Raw genomic sequence first — 17,510 nt, forward strand, 5'->3', positions numbered from 1 at the left:
CTGTTGCACAGGTTAAAACAGCACTGTCCAAGGCCAAGAATACAGCTTATATGGGACCTGACAATATCCCTGGTTGTGTTCTACATGACCTACAGAGTGAACTGGCACCTCACTTGTGTGCACTGTTCAATCATAGCCTCACCTCAGGCTTTGTACCTACCAAATGGTGCACTATTATAGTCATCCCTCTCCACAAAGGAGGAGCTTTTACAGATCCTGGGAACTATTGCCCCATTAGCCTGACAAGTCAGGTATGCAAAGCTATGGAATGCATCATCATGGATCTAATAAACAAGGATATAGGGAATCTCCAAACTCTGCATCCCACACAATTTGTTTTTTTTTGAAGGGTGGATCATGTCTACTCAACTTGGTTGACTTCTTTGAGTCAGTCACCAGAGCTGTGGATGAAGGAAGGTGGTTCATACAGCTTACCTTGATCTGGCCAAGGCCTTTGATACCATTCCCCACTCAGGAATCATAGAAAAACTCACTAAGCTAGGCATCAACCCCTATATCACTAGGTGGGTTGCAAACTGGCTCACAGATAGAACCCACAGTGTGAAAGTAGTGGAGTCCAAGTCAGACTGACAACAAGTCATGAGTGGAGTCCCACAGGGTTCAATCCTGGGACCTCTCCTGTTTGGTATCTACTTTTCTGAAGTCCAGACCAAAATGAAGGGACTCTGGCTGACAAAGTTCACAGACTATTGCAAGTTGGAAGCTATTATTAACTCCCCATGTGATGTTGACATCCTACAGAAAGGCCTCACTAAGACCAGCAACTGGTGTCAAAACCATGGTCTTAAGCTCAATGTCAAAAAATGTGCCATCATCCCCTTTGGGAAAAAAAACAGTTCCCATGAATTGCCACATGGATGGTAGTCCACTGAGCACAGAAGGCATTATAAAAGATCTGGGAACACAGGTTGACAGCAACCTCTGTTTTGACCACCACATTGCCACTGTGGTCAGAAAGTCCTTCTATGTGGCACATCTCATTACTAAGGGTTTGGCATCCAGGATAAAGAGGTCATTGTATCCCTCTACTCTTACCTCATTAGGCCAATCATCAAGTACAATGCTCCATTTGGCATGTACCTCAGTAGACACCTGCAACAACTGGAGAGGCCACATAAGAACCTCACAAAGAGGATCCTAGGCCTTAAACACTTGTCCTGTATGGACAGACTAAAAAAACTCCAACTATTCTCTGTCTCATATCACCTACTTAGAGGTGATCTCTGTTTGACTTACAAAACCATGTCTGACCCAGTTCTGTTAGAAATGCTTCATCTAATGAAATCCCAAGCCCTCCACACCACATGCTCCAGAGACCTCAACCTCATTATCACAATCAACAGAACATGCTGGAAGGACAGATTTATGACTCAGAGACTGCCCATGCTGTGGAATAGACTTCTCATACATGTCAAACAGAGCACCTCACTGGCCCTCTTCAAGAGAAATCTTGATGAGTGGATGGGAAATAGTAAATTCACCCCGGGGATCACTCCAGTGATTCTACTTGACAGAGGCACTGGGAACTAAGATCAGGTGGGACGATGCCAGGGTAATCCTAAGGGCTAGGCTTGTAAAGGCTCCAGTCCCATTAGCCTAGTACACACCTATGAACCTATGAACCTATAAATATTGTCCCCAAAAAACAAATATTTGTGTTTTATAGAATTCAGAATTTAATTCTTACAATAATAAATATCAGTATTATTAAGATTATAACTCTGTGTCTCCATTATCTAGTATTACATTTTATTTCTAGATTAATTATATATGGGTAAGTATAATAATTAATTAATTAGGTAATTAATTAATGGGTAATATAATATATTATATATATAATATATAATTATATATGGGTCTACTTCAGTGGACAGAAATACCACAATACCGAAATTTAAAACGCCAACATCAAAAGACTGAAGTTTCACATGAGTGAAACTTCAAAGAACCAACGTTCAGAACACTGACTGTTTGAATGCTGACAGTGTCAGGAGAGTGTAATGGGAGATCTGCCCATTTCTGTAGTACAGTGTGATTATGGAGTTGGTATATTTAAGTTACAGGGGGGTTGGGGGAATGAAGCAGGGTGCTGCACCCCCACATAAACATTTTGTCTGGAATAAATTTGTTTCAATTGATTTTAATGTACCCTACTGAATATTAATGTCGGTGCTATACTTACTGATATGAATATTCAATCAGTGTTGTTTGGGTTTTCTATTTGTATTAGTGGGCGGGTTTCTTGATTGGGTATAATTTCCAATGTTATTTTTTTATGTTTGCTGTGGGGTTTATTTTGCTTATTATTTAGAGTTCGGCACATTTATGGGTGAGTTGTTTTATTTCAGGAAGATATTGTTAGTTGTTTGTTGCACTGTGTGTAGTAACAAGTAAAGATTTTTAAAGATATCATATTGTGTTTTACAGAGGTTATTTTAAGTTGTGGTTTGCTTACATTTGTGTTGTGAACTTGTTGTGTAAGTGATAGTTGGGTGTTTGCAATTTTGGGTTTATCACTTTTCAGGTATGTGGTCTCGGTGTTTTGAGTGTCGGTAATGTGGCATTTCAGTCTACTAAAGTATACTCATATATGGGTATACTTCAGTAGACCAAAATGCCACAATCCGAAATTTAAAATGCCAAGACCAAAAGACTGAAGTTTCACATGAGTGAAACTTCAGATTACCTATGTTTAGAACATTGAATATTTGGAATGCTGACAGTGTGAGGTGAACAGAACGGGAGATCCACCCATTTCGACAATACAGTGTGATCCCAGAATTAGTATATTTATGTTGCAGGGGGGATGGGAGGCACAACCCCCCTGCATAAGCATTTTGTTTGGATTTAATTTGTTTTTATTGATTTTCACATACCCTATTGAATATTTATGTCAGCATCATAGTTACCAATATGAATATTTATCAGGTGTTGTTTAGGTTTTCCATTTGTATTAGTGAGTGAGTTTCTTGATCAGGTATAATTTCCAGTGTTGTTATTCTTTTTTTATGTTTGCTGTGGTTTTTTTGTTTATTTTAGAGTTTGGTATGTTTATGGGTGAGTTGTTTTATTTCATGAAGTGATTGTTAGTTGTTCATTGCACTGTGTTTAGTAACAAGCAAAGATTTTTAAATATATCATGTTATGTTTATGGAGGTTGTTTTAAGATGTGGTTTGCTTACATTTGTGTTGTGAACTTGGGTAAATGATGGTCAGGCTTTTGCAGTTTCAGGTTTAACACTTCTTGAGTATCTGGTCTCGGTGTTTTGAATGCAGGTAATGTGGCATTTCAGTATACTAAAGTAGACCCATATATGGGTCTACTTCAGTAGACCAAAATGCCACAATCCGAAATTTAAAATGCCAAGACCAAAAGACTGAAGTTTCACATGAGTGAAACTTCAGATTACCTATGTTTAGAACATTGAATATTTGGAATGCTGACAGTGTGAGGTGAACAGAACGGGAGATCCACCCATTTCGACAATACAGTGTGATCCCAGAATTAGTATATTTATGTTGCAGGGGGGATGGGAGGCACAACCCCCCTGCATAAGCATTTTGTTTGGATTTAATTTGTTTTTATTGATTTTCACATACCCTATTGAATATTTATGTCAGCATCATAGTTACCAATATGAATATTTATCAGGTGTTGTTTAGGTTTTCCATTTGTATTAGTGAGTGAGTTTCTTGATCAGGTATAATTTCCAGTGTTGTTATTCTTTTTTTATGTTTGCTGTGGTTTTTTTTGTTTATTTTTAGAGTTTGGTATGTTTATGGGTGAGTTGTTTTATTTCATGAAGTGATTGTTAGTTGTTCATTGCACTGTGTTTAGTAACAAGCAAAGATTTTTAAATATATCATGTTATGTTTATGGAGGTTGTTTTAAGATGTGGTTTGCTTACATTTGTGTTGTGAACTTGGGTAAATGATGGTCAGGCTTTTGCAGTTTCAGGTTTAACACTTCTTGAGTATCTGGTCTCGGTGTTTTGAATGCAGGTAATGTGGCATTTCAGTATACTAAAGTAGACCCATATATGGGTCTACTTCAGTAGACCAAAATGCCACAATCCGAAATTTAAAATGCCAAGACCAAAAGACTGAAGTTTCACATGAGTGAAACTTCAAATTACCTATGTTTAGAACACGGAATATTTGGAATGCCGACAGTGTGAGGCGAGCAGAATGGGAGATCCACCCATTTCCACAATACAGTGCGATCCCAGAATTAGTATATTTAAGTTGCAGGGGGTTGGGAGGCACAGCCCCCCTGCGTAAGCATTTTGTTTGGATTTCATTTGTTTTTATTGATTTTCCCATAGCCTACTGAATATTCATGTCAGCGTCATAGTTACCAATATGAATATTTAGCAGGTGTTGTTTAGGTTTTCCATTTGTATTAGTGAGTGAGTTTCTTGATCAGGTATAATTTCCAGTGTTGTTATTTTTTTATGTTTGATGTGTTTTTTTTTTTGTTTGTTTATTTTTAGAGTTTAGTATGTTTATGGGTGAGTTGTTTTATTTCATGAAGTGATTGTTAGTTGTTCATTGCACTGTGTTTAGTAACAAGCAAAGATTTTTAAATATATTATGTTATGTTTATGGAGGTTTTTTTAAGATGCGGTTTGCTTACATTTGTGTTGTGAACTTGTCAGGTAAATGATGGTCAGGCTTTTGCAGTTTCAGGTTTATCACTTCTCGAGTATGTGGTCTCGGTATTTTGAGTGCAGGTAATGTGACATTGCAATATACTAAAGTAGACCTGTATATATATATTTATAAATATATATATATATATATATATATATATATATATATATATATATATATGGGTCACCTTTAAAATCCTGAAAGCTCAAAATCCTGAATCTCAAAATCCTGAACACAAAATCCTGAAAGCTCAAAATCCTGAAAACTCATAATCCTGAATCTCATAATACTGAAAAACATACAGGACACCAACACTGATGTGTGATTGTGCGGACATTTGGGGTAGGGAGCAGGTCAGGTAAGTGTGCGATTGTGATGGATGTTAGGGTTAGGGCGGTTAAGTGAGTTAGGGTTAGGGTGTGGGTGAGGTGATTGTGCGATAGTGACAGAATTTGGGGTTAGGGGGGTTAAGTGAGTTAGGGTTAGGGCACAGGTGAGGTGAGTGTGCGATGGATGTTAGGGTGAGGGGTGGGTTAAGTGAGTTAGGGTTAGGGTGCGGGTGAGGTGATTGTGCGATAGTGACAGAATTTGGGGTTAGGGGCGGGTAAGTGAGTTAGGGTTAGGGCACAGGTGAGGTGAGTGTGCGATAGTGATGGACCTTAGGGTTAGGGTCTGGGTTAGGGTAAGTGGATAGATAGTAGTGTATGTGCAGTGTAGTGTAGCTGCAATATAGTCTGTGTTGGTGTCCTGTATGTTTTTCAGTATTATGAGATTCAGGATTATGAGTTTTCAGGATTTTGAGCTTTCAGGATTTTGTGTTCAGGATTTTGAGATTCAGGATTTTGAGCTTTCAGGATTTTAAAGGTGATCCATATATATATATATATATATATATATATATATATATATATATATATATATATATATATATATCCATAGAGAGAGAGAGAGAGAGATGTTTTATTTTACCATTCCCATTAATAATCAATACAAAGTATTGCAGAAGTTTTGGATATGTTTCTTTCACTAAATCAGACATCAGTTCTTTCCTTTTGTCCTACGTTAATTCAACAGTTATCAATCATCAAATGAGTTATAATTGGTGAATTTTACATATTTATGATTTTTGTTTTTATATAAAAACAGTTCCATTTAAGAAACTATACAAAAATATTGCATGTTTTAATCCGAATGTTAAGTCTGACATCTTACTTTCATAGATCCCTTTCATAAATGCAATTAGAAAAGTGGTAATGGACCAATTTTTCATGTCAATGCTTTAATTATAAAATTCTTGAAATATTTTAAAATTGGATTAATTTAACTACAATTTACAAATCTATTAGAAGGGCCCTTGATATGTTTATTACCCATAATATGGAGTTATCTATAATATGTAATGAGGAAAAAACAGACTTTAATCCAAAGTTAACACAAATATTTTCACTAATTAATTTTCATTGCATCTCATAAGAATAACAACCCCAAAGAAGAAATGTTAATAAAATTGATTATTGACAATATGCTAAAATATTTGGGAAACAAATACCTCCATTCTGCCATGGTCTTATATGATTTGTCAGTGATGTTCATGATTTTGCAGGATGCCACAAGAAATAAAGTAATAATTTAATTATTGTATAAGTAATTTTTATGTCGGGTATCAATACTGATGCTTGAATAATATACAATATTTAGGCAATATCATTTTAATTAATAATAATCTATGTTCAAAGGAGAAGAGCAAAGTTGTCCATTTATTAATAAGACTCATCATTTCCTTATTAATAATGGCATAGTTTTCATTAACAATAGAAAGTAGATTATGAAGATATATGTATATATATATATATATATATATATATATATATATATATATATATATATATATATATATATACATTCCCAAATAATTATGTGCTGTTTAACATCAGATCTAATAATCTTTATTGAGTCATAATCTTTTTTTTGATTAAGTAATACAATTTCAGTCTTGGATTTCTTGAATTTCATTTTAGAAATTTCTTCAAAAAATTTGAAAGGCAAAAATTTCAGAAGAATTATTTAGATCTGCTTTTATTAACAGAATATAACAAGAAAAAAAATGAATCTTAGATTCACACAGATCATTAATTGTAAATCCATCTATGTTCATAGTATTTCTAATGTATTCTGTGAAGGATTCAATAACAAGAACAAAAAGTAACAATGAAAGTGGGCAGCCTACTGCAGTACCTTTTTGATATCAAGACCCTGATAAATGAACGAGGCTACCTTAATAAAATCTCTAGATTTGACATATAATTGTTTAAACATCACAATGAATTGAAGTATGAATCTATATATTTCTGAAGATTTAAATAAGTATACCAAATTAACTGAATCAACAGCTTTCTCCATATCAAGACATACTATAATTAATTTCAAATTATTTACTTTAGCAAAATCTATAACTATTAATCTTTTAATATTATCATCCGCTTTCCTTCATGATATAAAACCTCTCTTGTCTCATTGAATTAATAATTTAACTGATTGTTTTAATCGATCAGTAATAGTGGACATAACACTCTTATGATCAGTGTTTAAAAGTCAAATAGGTCTGTGCGAAGCACATTTTTCAAGTTCTTACCCTTGTTAGAAAATAGGAGATCTTAAGCAAGATTTCCATGAGGGCAGAATATAATGTCCTTTTTGAATCAATAAACATACCCTTTTAAATGCATTTAATAAGTTATCTGGAACTAATTTATAAATCTCAAGAACTAAACATGAATATAATTTCCTTTTTGAATCAATAAACATATCCTTTTAAATAAATGCAATATGTATTTAGGAAGTAATATGTACTTCTCATGAATTAAACCACCATGTTTAGCATATCCTCTATGTCAGATTAAATTTTTCCATTTATTTCATTTAATATGATTTGATTTATTAATTCATTTCAGTCTGTTTGTTAATTTATGTACGCATTTTAGGGTAGTAGCATACAAATTCAATGTAATGTTTTCTAATGCTAAATTTGTTTTATGATTTAATATTTTTATATTTATTCATTATATCTTTTACATTTTTTTATTCTTTCCCTCTCTCCTTTTTGTATTTTAACTTTTTCAAAATGTAATCTTTGTAAGTTTTCAATCTCCACATCACATTTTTTAAATGTTATCTTTATACCAATTGTTAACGTTTTGGTGAATATAAACTTAGAAATAATTTCATAAAATAATGTTATTAACTAAGTTATTATTGATTAACTCCATACATATTTCTATTTTTTTAACTAGCTAATTTTTGAAATCAGGCTATTTGATTAGTTATGCTGGTATTTTGAGAATTAAAAACATTTTCTTTTAGTTATAGTAATATTAAAACCTATAATATTGTACTCTGTTAATAGGCATAACATTACGTTTACAATATCTCATTTAGATTGCAATTCTGGAGAAATGAAAACACTTTGTATTTTTGTCTGGATCCTAAAATCAAAATAACGTGTGTAGAACAAGGAATCTTTTTCAGCAAACAATGTTATGTCTTCTAGATATATTTTCTGTATATTTTAAGTAATTTAGCAGTAGCTGAAATCATTGGTCATTTTTGAACAGTAGAGTTTTATGGTTATAAAAATAAATCAAAGTCACCTAGCTAAAATTAGACTGCTTTTTAGTTTGGATAGTATAATTTCTAAATAATATTTAATTACTCTACGTCCAACCCCTGGAAACCAACATCTATTTGTAATAGCAAATATTTTTCTATTGAGTTATAAGACACTTAGAGATTCATTACTTTATGTTCAGAGAAAATATGTTTTACTTTTGATATAACTACTGATTTTTTGCATAAAATGATAGTTTTCTTTTTCTGCTTAAAAAGTGTTGACTAATACTTCATAGTTTATATTATTAAATATAGAATATTCTATTAAATGAGTTCTTGCAAAAAAAAACATATTTGGTTTGTTTTTATTCAAATATTTAAATAAGGATCTTCTTTTGTTTGTTCTATTCATGCTATTCACATTAAGAGATACAGATTTTAAATTGCTCATAATCTAATGTAAAAACGTTTTTATGTAAAATTTTAAAAGTATCAATAAGCATGTCATAAAAATGTGCTGTAAATCTACTTTTGAATTCATTAAGAAAAAATACAAAAAGAAGTAAAAAAATAAGCTAAATGAAATTGAAACAATGAAATTCCCTTTTTATGTTTATGAATACTATATTCCTAGTCATGTCTAGGGACCTAAACTAATTCCCATCCTCAAAACTAACCAACATGATTAAAGTTAAATTTAAGAGACTCAACAGATTATGTATAGTGTTGTAGGGCAAGTATATTAAGTTTATTAAATTACATTGCATTTTATTTAAACTATCTTAAAATTAAAAGTAAGATTTATCTAATAAATTAAATGTTTTAGCAGTATCAGATGTCTAACATACAGAACACTCTGCCTTGGTATAAAAGGCTGAGGGTACTATTCCCACATCAGACAAATCATCAATACAGCAGTGCAGAACAAGGGGGAGCCAACACAGATGCATCATGCCCTAGATGAGAAGCCAGATTCAGGTTCCATCATTTCAAGGTAGTACTATCCAGAGTAATGAAAAGATCCCATGGGAAGTATAGAAAGAAGCAAATTAATCTACCTGCTATCTCATCTAAGCCTCTTCCAAAAGTATAGTACAACTTCAGTTTTTCTGCAGAAAAGTTCACTAGACAAGTGGAATCAATTTGGTCAATAAAGTATAAATAAAATAATCATATAACACATCAAAGATATTCAAAATTCTAAGACTTCTAAATTGTAAACTTAACTCAAATCTTCTTGGGTGTATTAAGTAAATTTATCATTAAAAACAGACTGTAAGACAGAATTCATATTATCTTAATATGTTTTAAGTTGTATACAGTCATAAAACATATGCTGCCAATCAGCTTTAACATTTAGTTTACATCTCCAGCATCCTATGTGTTTATTATACATCAATTCAACTTTATGTGGTGTGATAAAGGTTCTATGTAAAAACTTCTAAGAGAATGTCCTCCACCATTGTGATGAAGTAGTTAGTTTTGAAGACCGGAGTATTCGTTTTTGTCATTTTCACTTGGGGAGTTATTAACAAGTCTCAAATAATTCCCATAGCTTTCTCTGTAACATACTGTTGATTTCTTAAGTACCTGATATATTTTAGCGAGAAGTCCTTTTCCCGTTATATTCTGGTGCGTTAGATAATGAGTAAGTCAATGAATGCGAGGAAAGAATTTCTGACTACAGGTTGCATCAGATTAATCGTGTGTTCAACTACGTGTCTACAATTTTGAATTTCTAACCACAGGTCTTTACTTAACTCAAACTTATAAATGACATTGCCAACATTTTGTAACTTTCATTGTCTAGTAATTGATTGCAGTACAACAGGTTTTTGTCTTTAAAGTCATTGTTGTTAAATTAAATGCATTAATACTATTTTGAGTATAGGCAACTGGAAATATAAAGAAAGTCTATGCTTTATATTCGAGTTCCTGAAATGAAGATTTTACAGGAGGTTATTATCATATTAATATAATAAGAGTTAACTAGTTTGTTTTTGTTTTTTATAAAATAGTCTTTTACTAACAATAAAATGTATTAGTAGCTATTTTAGTATGATATGATTTTGTTAAATTATTGGTGGTGCTGCGGTAGCATTGTCGCCTCATAGCAAGACGTTGTCCCGTTCGATTCTCAGCTAGTGCGTCTTCTGTGAGGAGGCATATGTGAATGGGGCATGCCTTCGTTGAAAGTTGTGCATCAGGGCTGGTAACCCAGTACGTAAAAATCCACTACCAATCATTAGTGGACCGGAGTTCCGCTGTGGCGACCCCTAACCAGGAAAAGCCGAAAGACACAAAATTGGATTTAGACCAACTACATTCCTGAATATCTTTCTGTTTGGCAGCATAATTGTTATTTAACGAAGCTTAACAATTGAGGATAAGGAATATAATTCTAAGTCTGGAAGACCAATACCGCCCGCTGTTCAGTCTCTAATATGATGGCTTAAAGCCAATCTGGGCTTATTAGGAAACCATAAAGATCTCAGAAACAAAGAATTATACTCTTTATATATTTGTTTCTGGGAGTGGGAGGGATAAAGATTATATTATATATAGAAATTTAGGAAGGATAATCATTTTAATTAAGGAGAGTCTCTCTTCTATAGTGAAAAAAAATATTCCATTTATTAGGGGCTTGTTTTATGGAATTTATTATCATAATTAAGGGTTGTTATATCTTTAATATTATCAGACAAGATAACCTCTAAGTAAGTGATTTTAACATCTTTCACAAAGTATTAAAGTTATTTCTTATCTAGTATATTAATATTATAATTAGTGTTGTGTGCTTTTTTGATTGCTGAGGAGCAGTGTTGGTATTAGGTGGCTTTGACAGTCATTATGATTTGGGAAAGTTTCTTTCAAGCACCTCAGCATAAGACTTTACTGTATGAGAACCTTGTTTCTTCATTGCTACTGATTCCCAGGAATGGGAAGAGACTACTGTCTTGTAACACATATAGTGCCTTTCTACAAGAAAATGTTTACTACAGTGCGTTCTGTGTCAGGGGTGGGAGTGATTGCAGGACCAGTCTTGCACAGACTGGTTCACGATATTCAAGGATTAAAGATTCCCTTTCCTTCCCCAAGTACAGTCGGTTGTTTCTTCGACAACTGTGCAAGTTTAATCATCTCACACATTTCTTTTAGGTGTAGCCAAGCTGTACTTATACATCATAACAGCAAGCAAAATGAATGTGATGCGTCCTTAACCACAGCTTGATTTAGCCATCCCTTCCCTCTGTAAGAACGTACAAACAATTAATGCTCCTACTTCCTGCCTACACAAGTTAGAACTGTCTAAAAAAGCACTCAGCGCAAAAATGAGTGTCAGACACAGACCAGATATTATACACACTTGTCAATTAAAGTCTGTAACTGTGCTCTTAATAGCTACTATCATCTTTAAAGAATCATGCAGTAACTCTAGAAAAATAGTAATATGAAGCAACATACAAGGACAACAAGCTTGAAGTCTTAAAAAGCCTGATCGTTTTTTGAACTAATATGAGATAAAGACATACCATATCTTCCATTAAACAAATCAGCTCATACAATCAGTTCTACAGATGTACTTGTTATTGTTTATAAACTACTTCATAGTTATACCAGCTTTTATTATGAAACAGTTTGAATCAGTTCAGCTGTAGAATGATATTAGGTCTTAAATTCCAAAAACAGGATAGACCTGACATCAAAGCTAGTTTGCTTCAATTTGTAGGTCATAGAAAAGTACCTTCCAACACAAAAAAATTATGCAGCTTTAAAAGTCACTAAATGGTGATAAGAGGATTGTCCTCAATTAGACCTCTTAACTGTCCCTGTTTTATAGGGACACCCCTCATGTTTCATTCCATTCCTCCAGAATTGGAAAAGATTTTGAGACTTTCTAGGATAATAATGATCTTCTCAAGCAACACATCCAATGACTATCGACCCCCTTCCTCACCTTCTCATCAAACAACACTGTAATTGACCTGGTTACTTACTCAAAACTCCTGGAAGTCACCATTGACTCCGCTTTAAGGTTTGACAAACAGTAGCAGTAGTTTAAAAGAATCACAGAAAAATTGGATCCTTATACAGAGTCAAGCCATGCCTCACTAATGCCACCAGACAATCCATTGCCAGAACCCATTTATCTTTCATCCTATTTTATGCCCCCCTATCCTCACTAACCTCTAGAAAACAGACCTAACTAAGCTTGAAACCTGCTACAAAGATTTGCTGCCAACTGTCCATACAGAACCCACCACTGCAATGCCCTCCACCAACTAAATTGGCTAGAGCTACCAAATCTCCTTTTCTACACTCAAATTACTGCCTCTCATACCATAATACACCAACCCAACTAATGTCCAATAAATGCCCAACTCTCCAAAATCTACAAATCCAATCTAACAACAGAACTTTGAGATCCTCTGATAAATTTCTACTAAAAGTCACAAAAGCCAACAATAGCTATTGGGACTCCCTCCACTCCCATCATATCTCTATGATATGGATAACATCCTTCAGCACGTCATAACTATCGCCTATCCCACCAAGTTCAAACAACTTCTCAAGTCATACTTAACCACCTCATGGTGCTGTACATGCATATCCCCTGGATGAGTTCTACTATTCCCCCCCACTCCCACATATTCACTCCTACTACATCTCTCACTTCTTTTCCCATCATATCTTTCCTTTTTCTTTCCCTCACCCATAATATTTACTGATCTTCATATCCTTTTCTTCCAACCTTTCTCTCATTTCTACACTATTTCTCAACTCTGTGATATTTCTCCCATCACTTTAATATCATCTCAATAACCACTGTGTAATCTTGCCTCTTATTTACTTCTGTCATCCTCTAGTATCTGCTCAACCATACCAATATAACAACAAATCACATTGTTTTAGTCCTTCTTTCTACTCTTAGCCAAAATGTAAATACGTTATTCTACTTACATATTGTTCTGGATGTAAATAAGTTTCTCTCTATATACGTTTCCAGTATATTTGTAACTTGTCTTGCAATGCTACATATATGGTGTTTTACTACTCTGTATAAAACTGTATGTATTTACTGTCATGTGGAGGTTTTCTCCCTGGGCCTCTGCTGAAAATGGCCTACCTTTCCAGATGGGTTTTCCTGGTAAATAAATGTCAAATAATAATAACAATAATAATAATGATAATAATAATAATAGTGCTGACATTTAAAATGTGTCTCTAATTTGCAGTCTTGTCCTTAGTTATTTTTACTTTGTTCAAAATTCTGTTGGTAAAGATTGACCCCTTTGTCCTCAATACTCTGAAAGGTCATTTATTCATTAAGAAAGCCAGATGTCTTTAATATGTTTTGCACATTTAATATCAAAAATGGGATAAGTTGGAGGAAGTTTACCAAAAATACTCATTGTTTTGTTAAGAAATGGTACCTAGTATGACAGACATTCCAAAGCATCTTACTAAATATCTGTGAAGATTCAAAAGGGGACATTTTCTGGCAGAGGTTTGAAAGGTCTGGGGATACAGAAAAAACATGACCATTCATCAGACTTAGCACTAAAAGAAATGGAGACATTTAATCAACTTTTCAACTCCAGATTTTCTTTATTCTTTGTGAAACTGGCGATTTGTGTGTTCTCAGCTGGAATGCAAACACTGAGCTATTGCAAAAGTAAAAAAAAAAGAGTTGGGACAATATTCAGTTTAATAACTGATAATCTTACTAGTAAATTTAATTTGGATTTGTAAACCGTATGGATGGCACAGATGTAGGGCATCCATTTGTGCTTCTGGCAACCTGGCATTCATGAATAGACTCATATTATTAGTAGGTTTGGCTAGGGGGTATGACCAGCCCTCCTATTCTGGGAAAGAGTGAGGGAGAACCAAATTGGTGTGTGACCCTTTACAGAGATGGAGATCCTTGTGGGCCATTTCAAGGTAACACAAGAGAGTAGAGATGACATTCTGACTTCATTGCAATAGCCATCTCTGCAGTTAGGGAAATTGACAATCTGCCATAAGAATGTTTGTTGCCAGTCTCTGCACCTGTTGTTCTCCATGAAACACTCACTTCTCAGTCACAGTTTATGAGCACAATTAAAGTCAACTTCCTGAAGAGTTTGGGAGCCCACCTGCTGAACTGCCACATCCAGAGTGCTTGGCAAAGAGTCATTATGGGATTCAGGGACAGATGACTGTGGAATCCAGGAAAAATTGCCCATGGATGTGGGGAATAGGAGGGGATTGGGGAAGTTAAAAACATTAATTTTGGAATTGTTTCAACTAACTAGATTCAGCCTTAACTTCTCCCACTGGAAATCACTTAATGTTCCTCTAACAGTGCAGAATTGGGCTATTTGTTCCATGGATCTGAGGGGGGGGGGGGCTGGGCAATCCTGGGTTAGTTATTGTCCATTTGCTCATGTCTCCAAAGTCCTACTAGCCTGAATGTTCCCTATCATCTCCCCAGGCAGACCACCCTCCACCCTTCAGTAGCTCACAAAGCTTAGTAAATTGCTGCCTTACGGAATACCTCAGTCCACAAGTATGAGTGTACCATGGCAGCACAGGTTCTCTAGGCCCACGTCTCATGGGTGAAATATCAACTGTATAGGTTCATAGGTTGATACTAGGCTATCAGCCCTAGGCCCTATACAAGCCTAGCCATAACAATTCCCCAGCTATTTCTACCCAGGACATTTACTTCCCCTGGTCCCCTGTCTAGCAGGGTGACTGATTTGATCCTCAGGATGAATTTCCTTTCTCCCATCCAGTCGTCAAGGTTCCTTTTGAAGTGGGCCAAATAGGTGTTCTGTTTGACATGTATGAGCAGCCTATTTCAGAGTATGGGGAATCTCTGGGTCAGGAAGCTATCCCTCCAGCATGTTTTGTTCATTGTGATGACAAGGTTTAGATCCCTGGAGCATGTGGCTCTGAGGGATTGGGATTTCTTTAAGTGTAGCATGTCCAACAGCTCTGGGTTTGACATGGCCTTGTATGTTAAGCAGAGATTGCCTCTGAGTAGATATGTGACAGAGTATAGCTGGACTTTTTTAAGGCAGTCAGTGTAGGGCATCTGCTTTAGGCCTGTGATTCTTTTAGTGAGGTATTTCTGCGGCCTTTCCAGTTGTTGCAGATGTCTTGAGAGGTACATACCAAACAAGGCATTGTACTCTATAATGGGTCTAATGAGGGATGAGTACAGTGGGACAATGACCTCCTTTTTCTGGATAAAAAGCCCTTAGTGATGAGGTGTACCACATAGAAGGATTTCCTGAGTGTTGTGGCAATGTGGTTATCAAAGATGAGACCACTGTCCACCTGTGCCCTAAGTCTCTTATCACACTTTCGGTGTTTAGTGTACTGCCACCTATGTGGTAATTCACGGGTACATGTTTTTTTCCAAAGGGGATAACTATACATTTCTTGGCATTGAGCTTGAGCCCATGGCTGTGGCACCAAGCATCTGTTTCTGTAAGGCCCTTTTGTAGAGTATCCACATAACTTGTGGATTCGATAATGGCTCCCAGTTTGCAGTCATCTGTGAACTTTGTTAGCCAGAGTCCTTTTATGTTGGCCTGTACGTCTGAGAAGTAGATGCCAAACAAGAGTTGTCCCAGGACTGAACCCTATGGTACTCCACTTGTCACCTGTCTGGAGCTGGATTTGGAGTTGGTTACTTGTTCAGTGTGGGTTCTGTCAGTAAGCCAGTTTGCGACCCGAGTAACGTAGGAATTAATGCCCAGCTTAGTAAGTTTATCTATGATTCCAGAGTGAGGGATGGTGCCAAAGGTCTTGGCGAGGTCCAGGTAGGCTGTGTGAACCATCTTATTCTTGGCCACAGCTCTGGAAACTGATTTGAAAAAGTCAGTCAGGTTGAGGAGACAAGATCGACCCTTCACGAAACCAAAATGGGTGGGGTCCAGTGTTTGAAGGTTGTCAATGTCTTTGTTTATAAGTTCCATGATAATGCATTCCATGGCTTTGCAAATCAGGCTCATCAGGCTGATGGGACGATAGTGCCCGGGGTCCAAGGTGGATCCCCCCTTCTGGAGTGGGATAACTGTAGCTGTGTGCCACTCAATGGGCATGAAGCCTGAAGTGAGGCTATGATTAAACATGACACTTAAGTGAGGAATCAGTTCATTTTGTAGTTCATGTAGTACACAGCCCGGGATGTCATCTGGTTCCATGGATTCTGTGTTCTTAACTTTGGAGAGTACATTTTTTACCTTTGTGGCCGTGATTGCTGGTATTTGGCAATCTTTTGGTATCTTTTAGAGGGTGAAAGTGGGATGAAGTTGGCACTGAATCGATCTGCCAGGATATTGGCAATATCCTTGGTATCAGTATATTTAGTGCCATTCTGTTGTAGCTCAGAGTAGACCTGAGCATTGCCATTTAGATTCTTGACATAACTATAGAATGCCTTGTGGTTGTCCTTAGAATCTTTGGCAATTTTATTTTCATAACTTGCTTTGGAGGATTTTATGAGGGATCTCAGCTTCTTACTGAGGCTGGTAAGGGAGTTTTTGTATCCTGAGATTTTTCTCTTTTCTGCAACAGTTTCTTCCTTCTGTTGTATAACTTGTTTATGGCAGAGGACCACCAGATTGCCTTCCATTTTTTGGAGGAGAGCATCTTGGTTCTAATTGCAATGGATTTATGCACGCACAGATATGCTCGTACAGTGCAGGATTCGGCAGTTGAACTTTCAGTTCCTGTCTGCATGGGTGTCATGAAGTTTGTCACTTCTGACTTGAGTAGCATGAAGTCGGCTTTGGAGAAGCTTTTTATGGAGGTTTCCCTACTGGGGGGTGGGGGTGGAATGTGGACATCAAGGGTGATTAGCTTATGGTCAGACCTGATCAACAAGGGGGTGACCACTGCTGTGGAGCAACAATCTCCCATGTTGGTAATGACCAGTTCAAGGATATTTGAGCCCCTTGTGGGACTATGGATTAGTTGATCCAGAGCTTTGGAATTTATGAATTCCATGAACCATTGGGCAAAAGTATTAGTACCCAAGTAGTTTTCCCAATTAATGGCCGGGTATTTGAAATCACCCAGTATTAGGCTGTTAGGCTGTAACTTAATATCTTCCAGTATGTTTAGAAAGGTGCAGTGAGAATCTTGGGGCATGGTGGGGGATCTGTAGCAAGCTACAGTTTGGATTGCAGTCTTACCTAGTGTTAGTTGCACCTGTAGTATTTCAGATGCAT

This window comes from Protopterus annectens, chromosome 8.part1 (genome assembly GCF_019279795.1).
Source record: "Protopterus annectens isolate FY-2018-M chromosome 8.part1, PAN1.0, whole genome shotgun sequence".
Taxonomy (NCBI): Eukaryota; Metazoa; Chordata; order Ceratodontiformes; family Protopteridae; genus Protopterus; species Protopterus annectens.